The sequence below is a fragment of the Ambystoma mexicanum genome, chromosome 4q (genome assembly GCF_040938575.1).
Source record: "Ambystoma mexicanum isolate Mex_15411 chromosome 4q, UKY_AmexF1_1, whole genome shotgun sequence".
Taxonomy (NCBI): domain Eukaryota; kingdom Metazoa; phylum Chordata; class Amphibia; order Caudata; family Ambystomatidae; genus Ambystoma; species Ambystoma mexicanum.
Window position 1 is genome coordinate 504,675,080 of NC_090928.1, and position 23,778 is coordinate 504,698,857.

The following is a 23,778-nucleotide window of genomic DNA, read 5'->3' on the forward strand; positions in this document are numbered from 1 at the left end:
TAATGTTTTCAAGCCCCCTCCCCCACCCCCCACCCCCTAGTACCTCTCATAGCATTACTCCTTCGGTACTTAGAACAAATAAATTCAATTAATTCTTCATAAATAAAATCAAACAAATTCAGGAAAAGATTGGACAATTGCCGCTACAGACTGATACTATGAGGGAAATGTACCCATGGCTAGAATTTTACTTTGACTTCATTCCATATAATTCTGATCTGGTTATGGCACTAGTATCTCAACTAAAACCTACATGTGATCTGCTTCATTGCCTCCACTCATGTGTAGCAAATAACCATACATCATCTTTAGCGCAATTAATTTCTTCATTTGATTACAAAGAAACAAATTAATTTGCCCACTCAAGCTTATGTTATGGCTTAAAAAAAATGAATCTTTGCTTCCAACTAAACAATCTCTGCTGGGGATTCAGACCTTGCATTGTGTTTGTGCAGGCCAAGTCAAATGGTTTTCTTGATGTTGATGAGATGAAACACCAACATAGCATTTTCATTGGTAGTTTTAATACAGCTGCGGTGCTCTAAAATTCTCATCTGGAATTTGCACATGGTCATGTCTGTGCATCTGTGCATGTTTTGCTACACAGATGCTTGATTAGGTAGATAACCATAGTGGAGTTACAGCTGGTAGTAGATCTGTGGTCCCATGGTTGCAGAGCTATCCATGTTTACCAAAACGTTTCTTATGTTTTTAATTTTAACGCAAACTGGGGCATTTGGAGAGCTAAGGTTTTATTTATAGTAAATGCCAATGTTTCTTAATAACGTTTTTGATTTTGAAAGATAAATGTGAGTACATAGACACACATACCAAATGATCACTTGACTTTTTTTCCAAGCAATACTTCCATAGGATTGTAAATTGCACATTTGTGGGCTTCCACACAATATACCACAAACAGGTAGCAGGCTACCCCTCCCTCTTGAGTCACATCTAACAGACATGGGGCCTCATTACGAGTTTGGAGGTAGCCATGGCGCTTAGCGCAATGGCTGCCTCCAAAATTGTGTCCGGGTCCGGGGTCTGTGAATGAGGAATTACTGGGTCATTCCAACCTTGGAGGACCCGTTAATTCCTCATTCACAAAACCATTCCCCATTCCCATTTGAGCCCACATAGGACTCAATGGGAATGGGGATGGAGCTAATAACGGGCCCGATAATAACAGGCCCGTTATTAGCTCCTTGGTCCCCTTGTGGGACCCACAAAGGACGTCTGGTCTGACCAGACGTTCTGTGCGGGTCCCGCAAAGGAACCTCGTAATAGGGCGGAATGGGTTTACCGCCACCTACACCATTACCCATGCCGGTAAACCCATTCTGCCAACCTCGTAATGAGGTCCATGGAGTCTAAATTGGTCAACTTGAACACACAGACCCTATATCATATGAAAATGATTCAAAGCCACTCTTTATTATTCTTACAAAATTCTCTAAGTCAAAAATATAATCAAAAACGAATTCACAACAATACCCAATTTACAAAGATAAACGTATACATAAACAGCACATGAACATGTGCAACAGTCGCTAAAATGTTCAAATTGATGCAATACATGTGATCGGGGTTGGTATCTAAAGTGCCAGTGTGCAACAGAAAGAATTACATAAATTGGAAGCAAAAATGATCTGTAAATATAGAACAGTCATAAGTGACTTGAATTCTGATCATGAAATGGGGGTTTTCCTCTGAATGCACGATTGTTCAAAAGGGGAAAAAAAGTCTTTATAAAGTGTCTGGCTGCTAAAATGATAACAACATGTCAAATGATTTAGAATGAGTGTATAATTGTGTTTCACTGTAGATGGATAACAATAATGAATAGTGTCCATCGGTGTGTCCACTATAAAGTAAACCAATATTGTAACAATTGGGAGTGCTAATCTCAAGAATAGAATTAGCAAGTTTGTATATGGTCCACTATATTGAGCTTGAGAAATTCATCAGAGACTTGGAGCATTGTTATAACCACTAACTGGTGAATAAGTATGTAAGGACTAGTAGCTAAAGCATTAATTGCATTAATTGCAATAATAGTGAAGAAATGTCAAACCTGCGCATGCGCTAGGTGGAGATGAGAAGGCACTGAACTTAATGACTAAGCAACGTATGCGCAAAGGATAGTCTCTTCAAGACACACACATGCTGTGAAAACGGCAGTGAACAGTTCATTTAAATGGTACCTTGAAAATGGCATGTTCAAGGGATTAATGTCTCCCAGTCACGCATGCGCGGGAGGGAATCGTGAGGCGCTGGTGACATCTGATGTCATTGCGCTCTAGCTTAGGTTACTAAGCAACTATATTAACAGATCAGAGGTGCTGGTTTGGTTGCACTAAGCAGAGAATAGGGAGAAGGAGAAGCTAGAGAGAGCTAACAACAGCGGGTTATTGGTAAGATATCTGATATATGGATTGTTCTATCATGGACAGGTCAGTAGGGAACAGGAGTTGGGAATTAGAGGCATAAGGAGGGAGAACTTGAACTTGATTTGGCCAGTTATCCCAGATAGAAAGCAAATAGCGAAATTGGTATGGAGCGCAGTATTTTTGAAGTAATGATACATTAATTATTTACAGGTAAATTAGAAACTACCATTTGGAAAGTATAAAGAAACATGAGATAGATATCTACAGAAGTTGGATTTAAAGTGACGGCATTGGAGAGGTAAGGGATAATTCATAATGATAATCAACAGCTTCGAGTATGTGATTGGAAAGAGTTTGATATGTATATTGTATTGTAGATTACTGAATGAGCGAACATGCTCATCCATACTCAATATTAGAATAGATTTGGAGGCAGCATCTAGTGTGAAGAAGAGAGGTAAGAGGATTTTAAAAATCTACAGATAATTGTATAACTCACTAATACATAGTGGAATCGGTGGTAGGTAGACTGCATATTAGGTGTTTTGTGAAGCAATTTACAACATTATTGGTATTTAAGACACACTGATGCACTGTGGGAGAATAGGTTGGAGTTTATAACTTGGGAGGATAGCTCATTGGCAACTTGCTCGCCTTGGAAGCAAGATGACACAGAACACCACAGGTTCGATCCCCAGGTCCGCACATAGAATCCTCTGGGTATTAAGCACATTATAAATAACCTATCATATCATATTATAAATTCAATTGAGATTAGAGGACAAAAGAAAGATATGTATAATGCACATTAGGATGAATGTATGGCGGTTGCGGTTTGAGGATAATGATGCAATATGATCTAAGTTGAATTCGATGATTGGTTGCCCAATCTCCTCATGTATATTTTTTGTTTGTTTCTTATATATTTTTTTTAATCCCCCTGATGTGGAAGACCTCTGGTACATGACATAAGCAGTTTTTAATTTTTATACATATTGATACTTCTCAACTAAATATTGTGAACAACAACCAACAGGGGTGAAGATTAGAGAGTATTATATCTAGTAGGGAAGTTGATGGGCTATGCTTAGTGGACAGACCATTATGTTGTTTATGTATGATATTAAATCACCCCCCACTCATTTCTCAGAAATTTTTAGTTCAGATGACATATTAGTATAAGGAGGCATAAACGGGGAAGGTGTTCGTAGTCTTGTCAAATTGTCACATTCATCGGGATGGCTATTAGAGAAAGGCTCTTTTAATCTAATCTTGCAAATGAATTGTTGAAATTCTGTACGAAAGGTGAATAAATCATGTTTATTAGTGATGACAAAACCTAACCCCTTGTCTAGAACTCGTGTTTCATTTCTGTTAGTGTGTTATTAGACAGGTTGACTATCGATGTTGACCACTTGTGGTGACTCTTGGCATTGTGTTTTGCCATTGTAGACCTCTTCTCCAACCTCTGCCTAAAAAAACCCTTGATTGTCCCTGTCCTCTTAAATCCTTCCTCTCTGGCCATTCATCTACCAAACCTCATTGTAATCTGCTAAAGTGCTTGGGTTATATTCTGATGATCCTTCTGTTATTTTGTCACTACGTGTACTGTACGACATACCTCTAAACCAAACACAACAATTATTGGATGATTCAGTATTCAGTATTTGAGATCCTGTTCTGTGCGTCTGCTATATGGCCTTGCACAGAATATGGAAAAGCAATTCAATGTTTGAATGTATTTAGATCTATTCAAATTTGTTTAATTCTTTCTGAGGTGGTGTATTCTTTAAAATCAGCAACGTCTTTTTTTATCTCTTCTAGCTGTTTTTTTTAAATCATCCAATGGTACTAACTTTTTTATATCTTCCTCTTTTTTGAAAAGTTCTGCACTACACCAACCTTTCTCTCCTGCATTTATTTACTACATAGCTCCCCATAGTTCAAACATTATGTTGTCTAGAAACATATGAGGTTCATTAAGAACAATAAGATCCTCTGGGAGTGCAGTACTCCTGAGACATTCCACATTATGGTGCAGTGTAGTTCAGCCCTTATGTGTCTTTATTCATGCGTACTAATTCATCCCATTCTGAATTGCTGGTAACTGAACCAGTTCCACCATCACCAGCTAGGGAAGAGACTGACCCCAAAAGCTGATTGAGGTAATTCTCTGAGGAGGATAAAGACGGTTCTGCGGACATATTGGAAATTGGTGAATTATAGTGCCCTTTTTTTATGATATATTGTCTAGGCTGTAGTTTGCACAACAGACTAATGAAAAAGGAAATATAACCCTTGCAAACTGGTGACTGCACAGAGGAACGCATGAAGAGTATTATGCCGGTTATTCAGCCAACAATTTATAACTCAATAAATCACTTACAGTAACATGCCTCCAATATATTTGCATATACCAAACCTTTGTGTAGATTGGGCGAGTAAGAAGAGGAGAATATTAGGTGGTACTGAAAGGGCACTGTTTAGATATTGGTATTGGATTTTGCGCCTCAACTTGTTGCCACAAGAAAATTGAGGAGAAGTAATTCCCTGACGGATTGGACATGGTAGAAGTTCTCAGCTCCTGAAATGCATAGAGGGAGACTGTGGAAAGGTTAATCAGTACAAAAACAACTATTGTTATCTGTTGATCCACCTGACCTTGTAAAACTAGACAATAGCCAATAAAAGGATGTGTATTACTAAGCCATTGTTGTAATTGTATCACTAGGCAAACCCAGGAGACTACCCTTGGTCTGTAGTGTAGGCTACTCTTACTGTGTAGTGAAGACTTCTCTTTCTCATGCTATGAATATGATATAGTTAAGATGTACAATGAAAATAGCCCCACAGTCGCTATGCCTGTGGTGTGAAATGGTTAGGCAGATGATAGGTCTGGGTACAGGTATATTCTTGTTGATGCATCTTTAGGAACAATCACTTTTGCATTGCCGTTGCTTTCCAGGTAACCTCAAAATTTCCCAATTGGAAAAAACGTATGTCCATCCTTCTGGTTCAACTGTGTAAATTATTACAATCTCAGAGATGTAGAAGGGATGCAGGGGACAAGGTATCGGTGGGAGGAAATACATCTATTGTATCATGGAGTGTTTACAATCGTCCGTCCCTACATCACTATCTGAGTGTGCTTGAATGTGCCACTGGATTTATCACCAGATCCTAATTGACAAACACAAATGCCAATATTGAGGAACAGAAGATTACCTCTGTTCTCAATTTAGAAGCAAAGGAAAACTTAACAAAAATCATCTGCATCATCTGGAACACCACAACCACAGTAGCTACCCTGGAATGAATATTTGCCTTTGCAGAAGCTCACAACTTCCGGAATGATCAGCTCATAAGCGTCCATGAAGATGTGAAGCATCAGTCTTTGCCACGTGAGCTCAGCAGCAGTTCTGGAATCTGTGATGTCTAATGTCCCTGGAAGAAGATGTGGGAATACAGCAGCTTAAGGTGCTGATTAGTGCTGTGAATCTTTCAAACCATAGGAACTGTTAGTGGTGTTTGGACTCTGACCTGTGTGATCTTACCTGCTCCGTCGGCTAGCTGCAGTTAGAACTGGTTAACAAACCATGCCTTTTGTAAAATTAAAGCACCAGAATCACAAGTACATTATCTGACAGGTGCTCCAGAAATAGCCACATTTGTCTGGATAGGTTTTTATGGCATCTACAACCTCCATAGATCCAATGTCTTAGTAGTTTAGTTATTGAAAAGTTGATTTTGCTAGGAAATAGGATATGTTGCGAGGGATTGGCAGGGATACCACTCTGCAAGCTGTAAATTTGTTTAGAGCTAGCAGTGGCTTAATTTGAATTACAGGAACCCCATCAGCAAACATCAACATTTTGCTCAAGACCCTTATTAAAATACATAATATGATTTGTCCAGATAAGAGATTTTGCACAGGTTTCAGAACCTTTTAGAAAGTCTGCCCCAGGTGCAGAAAATTGATCAACCGAAAAGACAATTACATGTGCTAGAGGTAGTATTTGATGAGAAAAAACAAGCTTTTCAAATCACACACTGGTATGCCAGCAAATCCATTCCTTCTGATGTTACATGTGTGTTAAGTGAGACTGTACAACTAGAACAAGTCACCACTGCTGATACACCGCTGATGCTGTTTTCTATTTTCTTAGCAAGTTTTTTAGATACGTTGTTGTAGATGTAAAAGAAGTGGGAAATGTATAAATTAATAAGTCTGCAGACCTGAGAAATGAAGACTTAAATCTTCTTGATATTGCTGTCTCTCTGTCTTTACTAACAGCCTTTCTGTTTTAGCCGATTCCTTCATTTGCATTCTGTGCTGTTATAAATGTGTGTCATTGACACTTCTTGTATGTCTTTATATTGCTTGGTCTAGAACTGAAAGCTTTTTCATGCCAAGTACTTTTATGAACAGGTGACCAAGGAAACTGGTGCAAACCATAGCACACAAGAGACCTGTTTTGAGCATAGTCTTGTCAATGAATAACTTTAGAGAATTTGTGGTATCATGTGTTGGGAGGAACAGAAGTCAGACAACCTTACTTACTTTAATTCCATGATTCAGAGAAAAGGATATTCACAGTATTAGCGCAAACAAGGTGATCGATTCAGAACTATATTAATAACCAAAAGAAGCAATTGTACTTTATAACCATGCCCTCAACAGAATTGTTTTCTCTTAGCCTCTGGGAATGTATTGGTATGACCTGTGACTATGGAAAGGATTCTATAGTCCACAGTCCAATGCCCCCTTCTGGCAAATATGTCCCCATTCCTCGAGCTATATCGTCCTGTGCTTCAAGAAAGGCATAGCAAAGATTAGGCACAAAAGGTATGGGTCTAAGCAAAACAAGAGCAGGAAGGGCAAATTGTGCAAGTGTAAGGGTGGAACTTAAATAGCCAAAGGTCCAGAGTCCTGAGAGATGTTATCCAATATCAGCTAAGGATGGACTGGGTGAGTCACATAACAGTGCAGGTTGCTGCCTTTGGCCTTCAAAGTGCCCCAACCTTCTTCCACTGTTATCAAACAGCTGACCTGTCACACAACAGCACTCCTTCAGTCTGGCACTCCTTGCATTTCCCCTTGCTTTGTTTCTTTGGTCTCTCTTTTCTGGCCATCCATCTTGACATGCAAAACCATATGACAGTAGTTGATAGCTCTGTCTTATTGGGGGTTTTAGAGGTTTTTGGATAAAGGTAAATATGTCACTATAAGAGGGTCCCTGATTTTCCTTCAGGCACTATTTTTTGGCAAGGGAGAGAATGACCCAGTGGCCCTATGGTTGGGTCTTCAACAGGAAGGTATATTCCAAGATTATGGGCCTATATTATGACTCTGGGAAACGTTTGATGTCTGTTCTGAGGACAATTGTCTGTGGCAGTCCCAGCATTAAAGCAGCCTGAATCTGCATGGCTACTCACTCTACTTCTCGAGTTAGAGGTGCTTTGGGATATGCATTCTGGCTCCCATGCACTTAGGTTCTCAAGGTTTTTGGACATGTTTAATCCAGAAGGTTCTGATGAGGCAATACCAAATCAGCCTGGACACCCATACACTTGCTGGCCAATTCTGGTGAGTAATATATGCTTTTATCTGCTTCCTGTAAGGGGAATTTGTATTCCTCTCACTCTGCTCTGTGCGCTAACATTTTTATGAATGGCTCATCACTTTTGGCACCACATCCAGACACCATTGGCAGTAAGTATCTGCCTTACTAAGTATCTGCCTTACTGAGCAGCCTGTAGGTAGTATGCATGAGCTCCTCGTAGGGTAAATATGCTTTTTACAGACATCAGGGCATATTTCGCCAGGAGGAGTAGCAGGTGAGGGTTAGTCTGAACAGGGATGGCAGTCTGAAAATCTTATTTAGACTTTTTTTTCTGTTTGAGGAGAGAGTGATATACTAAACTTCAAATAATCCTGGGGCATTTTACACTAGCTGGATATAATATGGACTCCCTTAGCCCTATGCAGCAAATAAATTAAAGGGGACATTTCCAGTGGCAAGAAAGTGGGTTTGGTTAGAGGGGCTCTTTAGCATTAACTAGCTGTTTGGATGACTTCCTTATGGGAGGGATTATGGAGCTGCTTCAGTGCCATATTCAGATATGGTGATAGGCAGCTGTAGAATTGCTCTAATACTGAGATGTTTTATCTCTTTCAAAGGCGTATTCCGTAGCCACTTATTTATGGCAAACTTGATCCAGTAAGACACATGTTGGGGGGGTCCTGCAGATAATAACTGAACAACAGTAACTTCTGTTAATAGAATTTCAGATTATCACCAACATGCTCAGGTGGTCCTTCTTAAGTGTTTTTGTACCATCAAGGTTAAGGATTTGGTAGACAGTATTCCATTTTCTAGGTAGCAGAAAGGCAGCATTCTTCCCCCATCTATCTTTTGCCCAGCCAACTGTTTGTGAACACTCTCAAAACTCATATACAAGGCTTATGGGTCCTCTCTAGCTAAATGCCTCTGCAGCAAACCTTAGAACATAGGGGGCAGGGGGTCATGTTAGTGACTACAGATATTAATGTCTGTAATAACATGGTGGTGCCTTTCAGCATGAACATGGTGGTCCATCAGTTTCTTCAGCAGATGTACCAATTAAATAAGATCCATAATGTCAACTTCGATGTGGGCTCTTGGGCAAGTCAAGTGCATACTCTCTAGAAATCGTTCTACATGCATGAACATAAAATAATAACTTCCCTGATAGTTTGCTGGATAATCTAAGGGTATATATCCTAGCTCTGTTTACTAAGTTTAGTTTGTGAGTTTTTATCCAGTGATCTTTATCACCATTATCTGAGAAAGGGCCCTAACTGTGCACTATTTATATTCTTCTTACCCAGGAAGTAGAGATTTTTTCAGTTTTTGTTGAACTGCATTCCTCAGAGCATGTGTGTTCTTCCTACGCAAAAAGACTCAAAGGAAGGTGGAGTGGGAGATTTGCAAGTGTCAGCTGATTAGATGTAGGAAGGGAAAGTTATATGATAGGCCACTGGTAGAGAAATCAGTATCAACAGGCAAGTGTGCTCCTTATATGATTATTATAGGCAAAGGTGGCAGAAATTAACCTCCAGGCTAGCCTTATTTAGTGGGAGAATCTCGGGAAAGCGACATACAACTCTAGTCTATACTTCCAGATGCCACTTTCTCAGAAGATGAGACACCAGTGTGGTTCAGGCGTTATGCTACAAGTCTTGTCCTGTCCAAATTCTAATGCCATTTTTTAAAAGGAGGGAGGAACAGACCAATCTGGGAAGAGTATGGGCGGTCTGATTAGTTTTATTCTGTGGTTTTGCATAGAAAATTCAGTTCTAAATACCAATATACTCAAACATGTGGCTGGGTCTGAGACTTTGGGCTGCACCAGCCATTAAGAAATGTTTCGGATAGTCCATGATCCCTGTTGTTTCCCCTACATGCCAATATGTTGCCCGAATTGAGCTCCCTCCTCCTGAGAATCATGGCAACATTAGGGTTAGAATGAATGCCTGCAGAACAAAAAGGAAACATAAAAAGGAAAACAGTTGAAGGAAGGAGCAATAACAAAACTTCACTGTAACGCTCAAATGTTAAGGGATGGTGGTGATCCAGAGTCCTTTCCATGTTCTAGTGTTCATCTCCCGGGCAGCACAGAACAGCGTTTTCAAAGTCACATGCAGTCTTAGAGATTTTAAAGTTTCGCAGGACTCTTCCTTTGCAGACACTTTGCCTTTCCCTTGGTCTGTGTTTTTACTTTTGTGTTGGCTTTGGCATTTGTTTTTGCCTTGATGTGTGTCTATGTCTGAACTGATGGATTGCAGTTCAACCAGGGAAACTCCTGCATTGGACCCCTCTTGTCATAGGCATTTCTTGTCTACTGATAAGGGTGGTATCCCCTCCCTCACATCTGGGTACTCCTAGGAGGTTTCCTCCCTATCTGAGTCCTCAAACGATAGTAAGACTTCTTTATTTGGGTAGTTGCCTCACAACTGCCAATATGGTGTGGGCTACAGTCCCCAAATAACATTTCTCCAAATGCTTCTCCTCATGGATTGACCACTCATTGGGACTAGCTTATTAGAAGGCTTTGCAATGCATCATGTCCTGTAAGTGCAACCTTAACTATCCCGGCCAACTTCTTCTATGTTCACATAGTAATATCTTGCCCTTCTTGGTTTGGCACATCAATTCCACTCCTTTGATTAAGCTTCTTCCTTTCTACTCACTATGACATCACTTTCCCTCTGGAATTCCACCCTCACAAATCTGAAGGTGAGTACCTCTTTTTATACAGGCTCTAATAGGGTATTTTGATCAATGAGGGATCAGATAGGTTGTTCTGTTTCCATGTAGTAGTTTACTTTGTGATTGGGCCTGGCCTATTGGTTCCAGCCTCTCCCCATTTATGTGGCTATTCATTGATTATTCCGGCAGGTATTGTGCATGTTTTACTGATATGAATCAGCAGATGACTCAGCTCCACAACTGAAAGTCACAAGAACCCTGTCAATCATGTTGTGAACAGGTGATGATATCATGGTGGCCCGCAAACCCTGTGAGTTCCTTTCCCCACTGCCACCAGCATGGAAATGAGTGGAAGTGTTCACTACATGTGATTTTTTTTCCTGAATTAAATATTCCGCTTGGATCTAGGTCATGGATGGTACCAGTTGCATAGTGAACACTGCATGACTGAATCACCTCATGGCATTGGGCTGGATGATGGAGCCTGTGCACCCAATGTTCACTGCTTTTCTAGTCATCCTCTTCACTTCAGCCCACCATAGAACTTGTGTAAAGACCTAGGAATGTAGCCTTACTCTGATCACTCATGGAGCACATTTTCCACTCAACAAACATGGTGTATTCTTACAAATCTTGGCATTAGTTGTACTCCTGGAGCATTGAAAGAAGGGCTGGGGTGCTCTGATGGAGCCCACTTATACCTTCTTTCAAGGTAACATCAAAGAGCAGTAGCCCCCTCACCCCTGACCTACAGTGTTCCACACTCTTGTAACACTAGACAAACAGGTGACTTCATTACTCAGGAGTCACTTGTAGACAAACAGGTGACTTCATTACTGTGGTAATCCTATTGGAGATAATAACCACGGAATACTTACTGTGAGAGATGCTAGATCACACCCCTACACCCATCAAATTGAGAAAATGTCAGGTCAATCAGTGTTATACTTTATTTAGGGATCAAGTCCAAAAATGTGGTACTAGAAATAACCTACTAATCATAAACATGAAACATTGCAGTACAGTTCATCAAACTATTATCCATAAAAGACATATAGTAAAAACACGTATTAAAACACAAGATAGATGAAAGTGGTGTTATCAAAACTAATAATTGGCATTTATAAAACCATAAATAATGCAATGGCCAAATTTAACAGAAGCAATTGCAGTAGAAGATTCACTTACTCTTTTGATCTCACCCATCAAGCTTTAGCTACATAAGTGGATTCAGCAAAGGCCACATCCTTATAGGGTTTCGATTCACAAATGACTAATGCACCACAAAGCGAGCAGGCTTGATATTTTAAAAGGGTCAGAAGAATCCACCTGCTCCGTAGTGATGAGCATTTACGACATTCCAAGAGGAAATGTGAACATATCTCCATCACATCTGTGTTCATTTGGATTACTTGAACAAGGCTTTCGAATAAACTGAACAAATGTCGATTGGATCTTGGTCTACTATCTATGTTGATACCCCTTCTACTTTGTGGGTTCGCTTGTGAACCAAACTTACTGTAATGGTCCTGTTGCAATCATTTGTACTTTCAAGCAGGGCTGCATGTTGTCTCCAGTGGTCTTTAATGTATACCTTGCCAACCTACCTGAATATTAAAAGCAGGTCTGTGCCTTTTCCCCTAGTGTAATGGAGTATAATGGAAGTCATACATGGGCAACATTATCCTTTTAGATGTGGCACCAATTGGTTTACAAAGACAATAGCTTTGTCTTCAAAATGTTGTGCTAGAGAATGAGTTTGAGATCAATACCAGGAAGACCAAAGTATTATGCTTTGGAGATAGGCACATGCTGTCCCCTTTTTAGTGTCATCTCACTGGTGAAAAAATAAACAGAGTTTAGAATCCGAAGTATTTTGACATTGGGCCTCATTAGGACCCTGGCGGAGAGGGTTTTACGCCAGCGTAGTGCATGGCGTACCTCTCCGCCATACTACGAGTTCCCGTAGCGCCATGGCGGCCTTTTCCGCCTGGTTTTACCAGGCGGAGAAAACCATGGCGCTACGGGACCTCGTTGTTAATTACGCCACCGTATTTTACGGTGGCGTAATTAACTCCTTCCCCACTCCCATTATACCCTATGGGGCAAAAATGGGAATGGGGAAGGGCAGAATGGGGATTGGGGATTTACCGCTCCGCCGAGGTCGGAATGGGGCGGTAAATCCGCCAACCCCCATGGCGCTATCGGCAGCTTTCCGCCATGCTTCGCGGTGCATTTAGCACCGCGAAATCCGCCTGGGTCCTAATGAGGCCCATTATCTTTAATATCAAATTATCCAGTAAATACTACTAGGCAGGCATTGTTTTAAAAACTATCCAAATTATTAATGACCTTTTAAGTTTTATAAAGCTTTGGAGTATAGTCTCCAGCCTGTCTGGAGATACAAGATAATAAAGCAAATGTCCTGTGTTTCATTTTCAAGTCATCCGAGGATACCACAGGTCAAAGCCAGTCTTGAGTGAGAGAGATAACCAGATTCTTAGAGGCCAACCATCCCCTATCACGTACCTCATCCTGTGGTTTCTGCAAAAGAAGATGGTCGACATATTTCTTCCTCAGTTGACCTACTTCATCAGGAGATGATCAGGCCTTTTATGACTGTCTTGGATATTCTGCACATGTGGTTCCAGGGAGGAAAACTTTGTTTTGTTAACCCCATGTCTGGGAACACCTGAGGGTGAATGATATAGGTATAAAAAAGGACTTTTATGTGTAGATGAATACACTGTTGTTATAGGCAAATTCTGCCATTGGAATAAGGCTGTACTTGTTCTCTTAAGTTACTGAGATGAAACAGGGGAGATGCTGTGCCAATGTTTGATTTAGCCATTCTTTTGACCCATTGGTCTGGGAATGATAGCCCAAAGAAAACTAATGTTTGATACTAATAGACCTACATACTAACCCCAGCAGTGGGATGTATATTGAGACCCCGTCAGAGATAAGACTGCCTGGAAGGCCATGGAAGGTAATCATGTCCTCCACAAAGACCTAAGCCATTTCCTCATTGAAGAAGGTTTCTTTATTTTCTTTAATGCTGGTGTGCGGTGTTGTGATGGAGGTAATGTGATGGAGGTAATTCCACAATTAACTCTGTAAAATGTTTACGCCTTGGCTCCTTTGGATTTCAAGGAGAAATAACTTCTCAGTGGGAAGGTATCTAGGAATCTTGCAGTGAGCACATAAAGGGAAAGATATCACATAATCGCTGGTGCCTTTTCTTAGCGAGGGCCAACAGAAGTACAGTGGAATCAGATCTAAAGCAGTCAAAACACCCTGGAGGCCTGAAACAGGAATGTCATGGCATAAGGAAATAACTTGATACTGCAAAATAGTTGTTGGAATATAAAGGTCCTTTCTGCGGAACCGCAATCTGTGATGTTTCTGCCACTCAGTATCTTGTAACAAAAGTGAGTCATATACTAATCTTACTGTGTAAGCTACTGAAACATAAGTTATAATATAAGAAGTTATATTGATCCAAAGGTTCACACAAAAGGCTTGTCAGCTGTTAAAACACTCTAACAGTTGTAGAACTTGAAAGTTACTTTGGTCCAAGTATATTCCAACCAAATGATGGGCCCCCAATAGGTATTGTTTCCATTCCTTGAAAGAATACTTTATGGTTAGTAGTTCCCATTTAATCACAGAATAATATTATTCTGGGACTCCTAATTTACATGGAGTTTGCAGCATTCTACAGCAGACATAATGTCTGTCAAGTACGTCTGTGGCGGCCATGATGGGATGTGCCTCTCAGTCTCCATCGGCTATACAACCTGAACCAGGCACAAGAAGTCATGTAAGTTTTCTTTGATCTAGAAAAGATTTAAAACAATGCAAAGTATACAAAATCATAACAAGTAAAGTATGTGTGTGACTATGTCAGAAGATATTTAAAAAGAGGATTTACAGGCCTAGATGTGACATTTTCAACATGTCAACTGAACAAATAGTGCACTCGTACAGGTTTGTATGTTTGGATACAATTAAAAATGAGTTGGAAAGTAGTTTGAATTTTCAATGATAATTCTACTGATAGGTCATTCTTAGCTGTTCTCTTCTGTGCCAGAATATAATATCAGGATATCATACTAGTTTCTTTCAAAATGTCACCCCCTTCATTACGGATTATATTGCAACAATTGATTGATGCATAGGTTGAAACAAATACATTTCATTTTCGAAGAGACAAATTGAGTTCAATATTGGTAGATCACCTTTTTGCTGTTGTGCAGGCTTCCTTCGTGTTATTGCAGCAATTGACCACACACATTCATGGCTCGTATTACCATTTGGCATAGGATACATATTCCAGTCATACAAAAATACTATTTTATAAATTAGATAATGGTTTAATGCTCATCTAATGATCAATGAGTGTTTATCTAATTTCCCCAGTAAAACACAAGACTTGTGCATCATGCCTAGTAATATTATATTCAAAACCATGATGGTCTGGGGAATTAAACAAACATGGCTCAAAGTCAAGTTAAGTTCCAGGTGTTTCATGTATAATGGGATGTAGCTACCAGGCTGAACAGGTTACTATTATTAACTCTGTTGGAAGAAATAATTTGCCAAATAATGTGTGCGATCATGTGTTTACAGGTGACTGTTCATATGTGCTAAATCCTCGGCTACTAATCCCTATAACGTGTCCCTCAGTCCATTCCAAACAAAGACCCAGGGAGGTAAATACATAGACAGTCAGTGGATATAGCAGTTGGTGTTTGAAAAGCAGATCTCACTGCCTGCACGTTACAGATGGGGATTTACTGACCCCCTGCCTCCATCCCACCCACCCAGCACCGCTCAACTGCTCACTTTTCCTGGGGCCTCCTCATCAAGCCCTTCCTGCACCCTCTTCTGTGTTGGACCCTCATCTTTTTTGAGTGCCACAGGAAATGTGTTCCACAGACCCCACAGGCTCCTGGAAGACAGCACAGGCAAAGTAGAAGGGGGCTGCAATGAACCTTCTGGTTTTCTCGATACAATACACTAATAACATACCTGCCATTTAAAACCAGATTATACAGGATGAAGGAGGGTCCCCTGTTATGAAGCAGATATCTGAGGTGTAGGTATTTACCCAAACGTTATAGTCTGCTTGGAGCCCGATTTCTGGAATAAATCAATAGGGCTTTCCCAGTCAGTGCCAATAGAAGTTCTGTAATAGGCCAAACATACACAACTGCTCCAATCCACAAAGAGAAAAAACTCAGCATAGCAGACCATTTGATTCATAACGCATGTAAGGAAGATTCAAGTTGAACAACCCTTTAATAAGAACATGTGTTGATGAATTGGGTCTACTAAGCATAAAGGAAACTGCAAACTTAGAAGGTAATCCTTATTCCACATGGCACAGTAGCTGAATGTACTGTTATTGAAGCATTAAAGGCCAACGCTAATGGCAATACTATGGGCCTGATTCATGGAATATTTGCCTGGTTCAAAGTGAATTTGCAGTGCAAAATCCGGGCAAAGTCAGCGCATAGTCACTTTTTCAGTACAAAAATACATTTTGAATGGTTCCATTCATCAGGGTTTGTGTCGGCAGTGCAAAGTCACTTTTCAGCAGTGAACCAGGCCAATATTCCATGAATTGGGCCCATAGTATTTATTTGTACATTTATTCACAGCGCACAAAGCCCATGGGTATCTAGGCGCTAGTTACAAAGTGAAGAAAGAGAAGTGTGAGGAGGGAGCAGCAGGGAGTGTAGGGGAGGGAAAGCGTATGTTGAAGAGGTACGTCTTAAGGTGTTTTCTGTAGACATTGTACAATGGTTCATCTCGCAGGTGGGGTGGGAGTTTGTTGCAGAGTGCATGTGCCCAAACTGGGAAGCTGGACCCCTTTATCTTGTGTGGTAGAACCTCGGACTGACAAGGCAGTGTTTGCAGGTTGATCTTGTGGGCGGGCCTAATCGAGGAGTGCGTCTTAATTTTATCAGCCAAATATTGAAGGGCGTCGTTCAAGAGACAACGGTGGGTGATGGACAGAATCTGAAAGTTGATTCAGTGCTTGACTGAGAGCCAGTGGGCAGATTTCCTAGCCTCTAAAATGTGGTCCCACTTACCAGTGTCCATTGCTACCTGGAGGGCATTGTTTTGAATAGCTTGCGGATTCTGCAAGCTCTTATGGGCGGTGCCACACAGTAGGGAGGTGCAGTAGTCCATTTTAGACCCTACAAGGGCACGGGCAACTTGAAGTCAGTTCTTGTTGAAGAGGAAGGGTTTGCTGGCATTAAAGAGCTTGGTGCGTAGCCAGAGGACGAGGCGATTTGGTTAACCCGGCGGGTCATAGTCAGTGAGAATTTGAGGTACACACCTAAGGTCTTGACGGAGGTAGCGAACGGGATGTTGTGGCCATCAATGATGAAGGTTTTGTATGCCTGTAGTAGTTTTGGTAAGCGGGCAGGAGGCCCAATGATGAGAAGCTTCATTTTTTCATCATTGAGGCAGAGACTATGTGTGGCTATCCAGGCTTGGCTGGCTAGACACTATAAAGCTCCCCAAAAAGAAGCTTGTTCAATATAACGTATGTTCAATCGTCATTCTTAGTAGTAGTTCTCAAAATGTGGTAAAACAGTGATGTGTTCCTCTTCCAATTTATTTTGAAGACAAATGTGAAGCAGTTGTTCTCGGGGAGAGGAAATTACTGACGGGCCCATTGGTCAGTACTCGACCCCTAAAAACTTGTAATACATGATAGCTGCACCGTGTGAGGACAGGGTGCAGGATTTACATACTCCAGCACAAATCAATACTAGGGACTCAGTAAGTTGGCAAAGGGAAGTCTGTTTAATAATACATACATCAGTTTATGGATATCAGCAGCATCGCAAACACCTGTCTCGCCCCGACTTCCCTGAACTTCAGTCAAACAGCCTTTTTATTGGCAAATTCCGTCATCAATGACGTACACTTCTAAAAAAATCATCATGTAATATAATTGGTTGGGAAAGGTAACCTTAGTGTAGGTGTTATATCTGTATATGAAAATAAAGCATACGGATTGGATAACTGTTATCGGGTGGGCGTCTATGCCTATCCCTCTACAACACACGTGATTGACGTCACTAAAAGTACGACGTCCTTTTGGTTACAGTCTCTATAGGACACTAGATTACATGGTCCATTGTGATTAGACAAGTTACATCCCTAAACATAAATCTCCACTTTAATTAGCAGCATGCAGAATAGACACCCTGGTGCCTGGTGTCCCAAGATTCACCCTGCCTCCCTTCCATCAATCAGTGGATTTAGGGCGATGAGTCAATTAGTTGGCTAAGAAAGGCCTCAAAACTGTTGTCTCATATCAGGAAAAGTTATGGCACCCTCCGATCTGGGTGACATCAGAAGGTGGTACATCTTCGCGCCTGGTTAGTCTCGTGCTAGTCCACCGTGAATCTGCTTCAGTTTTCAGCCTTTTCGTGTATTTGATTCTGTGTTTGCTTGGCCATCTGCATGGGCCTCTCTTATCTTGACCTTCCCAGGGCAGGCTGGTATGCTCTGAAGTTTCAGCCCTCTGTAGTTGAGCTTGCCTTCCTCTCCCGGGTTGACCTCGATTCCCCAGGCTTACGCCATTCTTTGTTAAGTTTCGATTCCGCTCTTCCTCCAGGCTTGGACCTAGATGTGAAACTTAGCCAGTTGGGCCTGGGCCGCCTGGGCATCCTTCTGCTCAAACAAAATGGAGTTGCACGTGTACATTGTGCTGCATTGAGGTAGGCATATATAGTTGGCGCATGCCGTTCTATTCTTCTACTTAAGCATTGCAGGCAGTATCGATTACTTAGCTTCTTGCGTTCCAAGCTTATTTACATGCATTAGTCGGTTGATTCTTCCATCTTGCTTCATAGTTATATTGTTTCTTACGTTTCATCGCCGCATTGTCTTTCGTATCTCGTGCACTTAGTTTCGTGATTACTCGAGTTCATGTGTGTTGCCTTTTCTCATGTGTTTGGTTTGCTCTGTCTCTCTTCTCATCAATGTTTGCCCTCCATCAGAGCTCTTTGTGTCTCCTCATGAACAGTCTGTAAATACTCATCGTTTCATATCAGTGGCTGGTATGGTTGTCTGATTGGGTACCGTGCTGCCCAGGGCTATCTGGTTATGGGCGCTTCGGCTGGTACCGATCTCCTTATGTATATGGGGCAGAGACCTAGTGCGGCTCTCTGCTGATTCAGCTGCTCCTCGTATGTCACATACCTCGGGGGGTACCTTACTGGCACCTCACATTGGGGGGCAGGGGTACAGGTCATATCTGCGACCTCCTCTACTCAGTGGAGTTTAATCAAGAATCTTAGAGCAAAACTGATGATGGGAAGAACACTATGACATTATTCAGCTCAACCGTCTAGTCTCAGTTTATTTGTTTGGTAACTCTACAATAGGACAATTTGTGTATTTGTTTATTTTTTCTCACATATTGAAAAGATTTACTCTATCTTTCACCAAGAACTGAAGAACATTTAAACTTGTTTTAAACTTTGTCCAAGACTGAGACTTGTATTTAATTAGATAAACTACAACCAAAAAAGTGATGAGTGGAAGGGTTTGAATAAATCTGAACCACTGGCAATGCTCTGGGCAACCATCCACACCACCAGTTTTTAGCCCGTCTGCACCATTGCAAAAGGGGTCCAGTCAGGTACTGCCACCAATGCTAGCAGCTCAGCCCGAACTGCTAGACAAGGTCCCCTCTGTACAGAAACGCAAGCAACCCCAGACATGTTTTGGCCTTGTTGGGCCTCCTCAGTGAGGTGCAGCATGGTTCCCTATGGCTCAGCGAGCAAGAGACCCATGTTTAGGCATGCCGTCTCTCACATAGGGAGTCAAACTACAACCAAAATAGTGATTTGGTGTGGAAAGATTTGAATAAATCTGAACCATTGACAATGCTATTGGCAACCCTCCACACAATTTTTTTTTAGCTCGTCTGCGCCATTGCAAAAGTGGTCCAACCATATGCAAATCAGTCAGGTACTCTCAGCAATGGTAGCAGTGTAGCCCGAACTGCTAGCCTGGGTCCCCTCTGAACAGAAACACAAGCAACCCCAGACAAGTTTTGGCCTTGTTGGGCCTCCTCAGTGAAGCGCAGCTTGGTTCCTATGGCTCAATGAGCAAGGGCCAATGTCTGGGCATACCCTCTCTCACATAGGGAGACAAACTACCACCAAAAAAGTGATGGGTGGAAGATTTTGAATAAAACTGAACCACTGGCAATGCTCTGGGCAACCTTCCACGCCACCGTTGTTTAGCCTGTCTGCACCATTGCAAAAGGGGTCCAGCCATGTGCAAATCAGTCAGATACTGCCCAGTCCATGGTAGCAGCCCAGCCCGAACTGCTAGGCCAGGTCCCCTCAGCACAGAAACACAAGCAACCCCAGACATGTTTTGTCCTTGGTTGCCCAGACGTGGGTCCCTTTCTCGCTGCGCCATGGGAAACCAAGCTGCACTCGCTGATGAGGCCCACTTTTTTGTTTTACATTAGACACATGCAGCCTCATTACGACCCAGGCGGAGGACCATGGTGCTATTAGCACCATGGTCCATGCCGGTGTCCGCCATGGCGGAATGGGGAATTACCACCCCATTCCGAGGTTGGTGGGGCAGTAATTCCCCATGCCCCCATGGCCCTTCCCCATTCCCATTTTTGCCCCATAGGGCTCAATGGGAATGGGGAAGGTGGTGATAACGGTGCCGCAAATTGTGGTACCGTTATTAGCACCAAAGTCCCTTTGCGGGTCCCTACTTTAACGGCTGGAAAAACCAGCCGTTAAGGTCGGGTCCCGCAAAGGGACCTCTGTAATTAGGCGCTAAGTGTTTAATGCCGCTGCAGCCTTTTACGGCGCCATTAAACACTTAGCGCCTGGGTCATAATGAGGCCCATGGAGTTGACAATGGGCCTCATTACACGGTAGGCGGTGGACCAAGGTGCTAATAGCACCTTGGTCCATGCCGGTAAAATACCGGCACCGCCTTGGTGGAAAGGGGAATTACCGCCCTATTCCAAGGTTGGCGGGGCGGTAATTCCCCCTTCCACCATTGCCCTTCCCCATTCCCATTTTTGCCCCATAGGGCTCTATGGGAATGGGGAAGGTGCTAATTACGGTACCGCAAATTTGCGGTGCCGTAATTAGCACCAAGGTCCCATAGCGGGTTGGTTTTTAACACCTGCTAAAAGCAGGCGTTAAAGTACCAACCCGCTAAGGGACCTCGTAGTAAGGCGGTAAGGGTTAACGGTCACCGATACCATTAACGGTGACCGTTAACCCTTACCGCCGTCCGTGTAATGAGGCCCATTGTTACAAGACATATGGCCTCATTACACGGATGGCGGTAAGGGTTTACCGGTACCGTTATTTTACCAGTAACGGTAAATCCTTACCGCCTTACTACGAGGTCCCTTTGCGGGTTGGGGAATTTAACTCCTGCTTTTTGCAGGCGTTAAAAACCAACCCGCAAAGGGACCAGGGAGCTAATTATGGTACCGCAATTTGCGGTAGCATAATTAGCGCCTTCCCCATTCCCATTATGCCCTATGGGGCAAAAATGAGAATGGGGAAGGGCAATGGTGGAAGGGGGAATTACCGCCCCGCCAACCTTGGAATAGGGCGGTAATTCCCCTTTCCACCAAGGTGGTGCCGGTATTTTGTGTAATGAGGCCCATCATTTTTTTATTTAACATGAATAACGTTTGTAAGTGTTTTTCATGAAATACAACATTGAAAAGTTAAATATTGTACTTGGTACTGTTTAAACACCACATTTAGATACATTAATGGTTTGCGTGGGCCTCATTCCGAGTATGGCGGTAAGGGATAGCGGCCACCGCTAATGATACTCCGAGTTCCCTTTGCGCCATGGAGGTTTTAACACCTGCTTTTAGCAGGTGTTAAAAACCATGGCGCTAAGGGACCTTGATGTTAATTACGCCACCGTAATTTACGGTGGCGTAATTAACGCCTTCCCCACTCCCATTATGCCCTATGGGGCGAAAATGGGAATGGGGAAGGGTAAATGGGGATTGGGGAATTACCGCCCCGCCAACCTTGGAATGGGGCGGTAATTCCGCCATCCACCAAGGCGCTGCAGGTCCGGGTACGGCGTCAACCAAGGCGTTAATAGCGCCATTGGTTAGCGCCGTACTCGGAATGAGGCCCCATGACTTGATGATTTTTTCTTGACTCTTGAGCTTTTACTGAGCACTGTTTGCTCACTGGGTTTTGGTGCCTCGCCTCTAATGTGCTGACTTCATGCACGCATCATGAAGCGACCGGTGTAATGCCGTCCACGTTACTGTCAACATCAAGACTATGGCCCTCATTACAACTCAGGCGTTAAGGGTTAACGCCACCTTTAACCCTTAACGCCTGATTCTGATTTTAACGCCTGCTTTTAGCAGGCGTTAAAATCCATGGCGCTAACCCGCCATGGTGCTAATTACGCCGCCGTAATTTACGGCGGCGTAATTAGCGCCTTCCCCACTCCTATTATGCCCTATGGGGCAAAAATGGGAATGGGGAAGGGTAAAATGGGAAATGGGGATTTACTGCCCCACTCACCTTGGAATGGGGCGGTGAATTCGCCATCCACCATGGTGTAAACAGAGTTTACACCATGGTGGTAAAGTTGGTGCACTTAGCACCAAGGTTGTAATGACCTCCTATGCAATGTTTAGTCAGGCAGAATAACAGGCAGAGTTCAGGTTATTCAACAGTATCTTCATAAACAAGAACATGGTAGAAATGTAGGTGTTATGGTCAGTCTCAACTGTTCTGTTTGCTGATCGTTTTACAGGGACCGTTAAATGTGAATGGCACCGTATTAGTATGCTACAGAAACTGCTGTCAGTGTGGTAATCCATGACGCACCTGAGATAAAATATGGGCTGTTTACTGTGGTGCAGCTTTTCCAATCTTACTGTGGACAGACGTCAGACTATAGCAAAGGAAGGGGCTCAAAATGTGAGTTGCTCTTGAATCTTTAATGTGATGAGCAGTGTTATGTCACTTGAACAGCATGCCAATTGCCGAACACATCGTTCATTTAATGAAAGTTATTGTTGGCTGTTATACACATTTTTTTCCCTACTATCGTTCAAGTGTTTCCCCTCAGTTCGTCGGTATGCGCTCTTTGGCACTACATTCTCTCTCATGTGTTGGCGTGCTTTAAGATCTAGCTGTGCTGAACATAACCGCTTCCATTTTAAAAATTTTAAAACATTTCACAACCCAAATCCCACACTACTAGCATATGTGGTCACCGTTTTAGTCAAATACATTTCAAAAGACTAGGTGGAAAGGTTTAATTTGAAAACGTTGATAATATGCAGAGTGGAACTGGGAATTACAACTGTTACATTAATGTCCGCCCTCGTTCAATGGGGACTTACCGGTCTATTCCGACCTTTGCGGGACCGGTAAGTCCCCATTGAAAAAGCCATTCCCCATTCCCATTTCAGCCCCCATAGGGCTCAGTGGGCAGGGGGAAGACGCTAATAACGGTACCGCAAATTGCGGTACCGTTATTAGCTCTGAAGTCCCTTAACGGGCCCCGTCCATAACGCCTGGTAAAACCAGGCGTTAAGGAAGGGACCCGCTAAGCAACCTCAGAATAGGGCGCAAAGGGATTACTGGCACCGGTGTCCTTAACGGTGCCCGGTATCCCTTTGCGCCCACCTCGTAATGCGGCCCACTGTTTTGTATTAAACATTTATCGAATGCACACAGATCACAGAACTACCGGATTTCAAATGGGGTGTCCAAAGTAAAGGGGGAATTCCGACTTAACCATTGTTTCATAAATATAAATGGATGCTGTTCCAAAAAGACGCATCCTGAGGGAGGCAACACATGTATCCCTCAGGCTCCATGTTCTATCCTTTGTTGATCTATTCTGGTGGTGGGAGAGAGTAACAAGGCTATTAGGCACCGATGGGCCAGAATGTTGGTTTATGGTATGGCCTGCACCATTTAGGAGAAGGCCCTCAGGGTGAAGCCGTGGTTTCCTGGCACGTAATTAGGCAGTGTGACCGTGACTGCATAGCCTGGCTATGCACTAGGAAACCCTCCCACATCTTCTGGGCGGGTTATCAGCGTCCCGAGCTG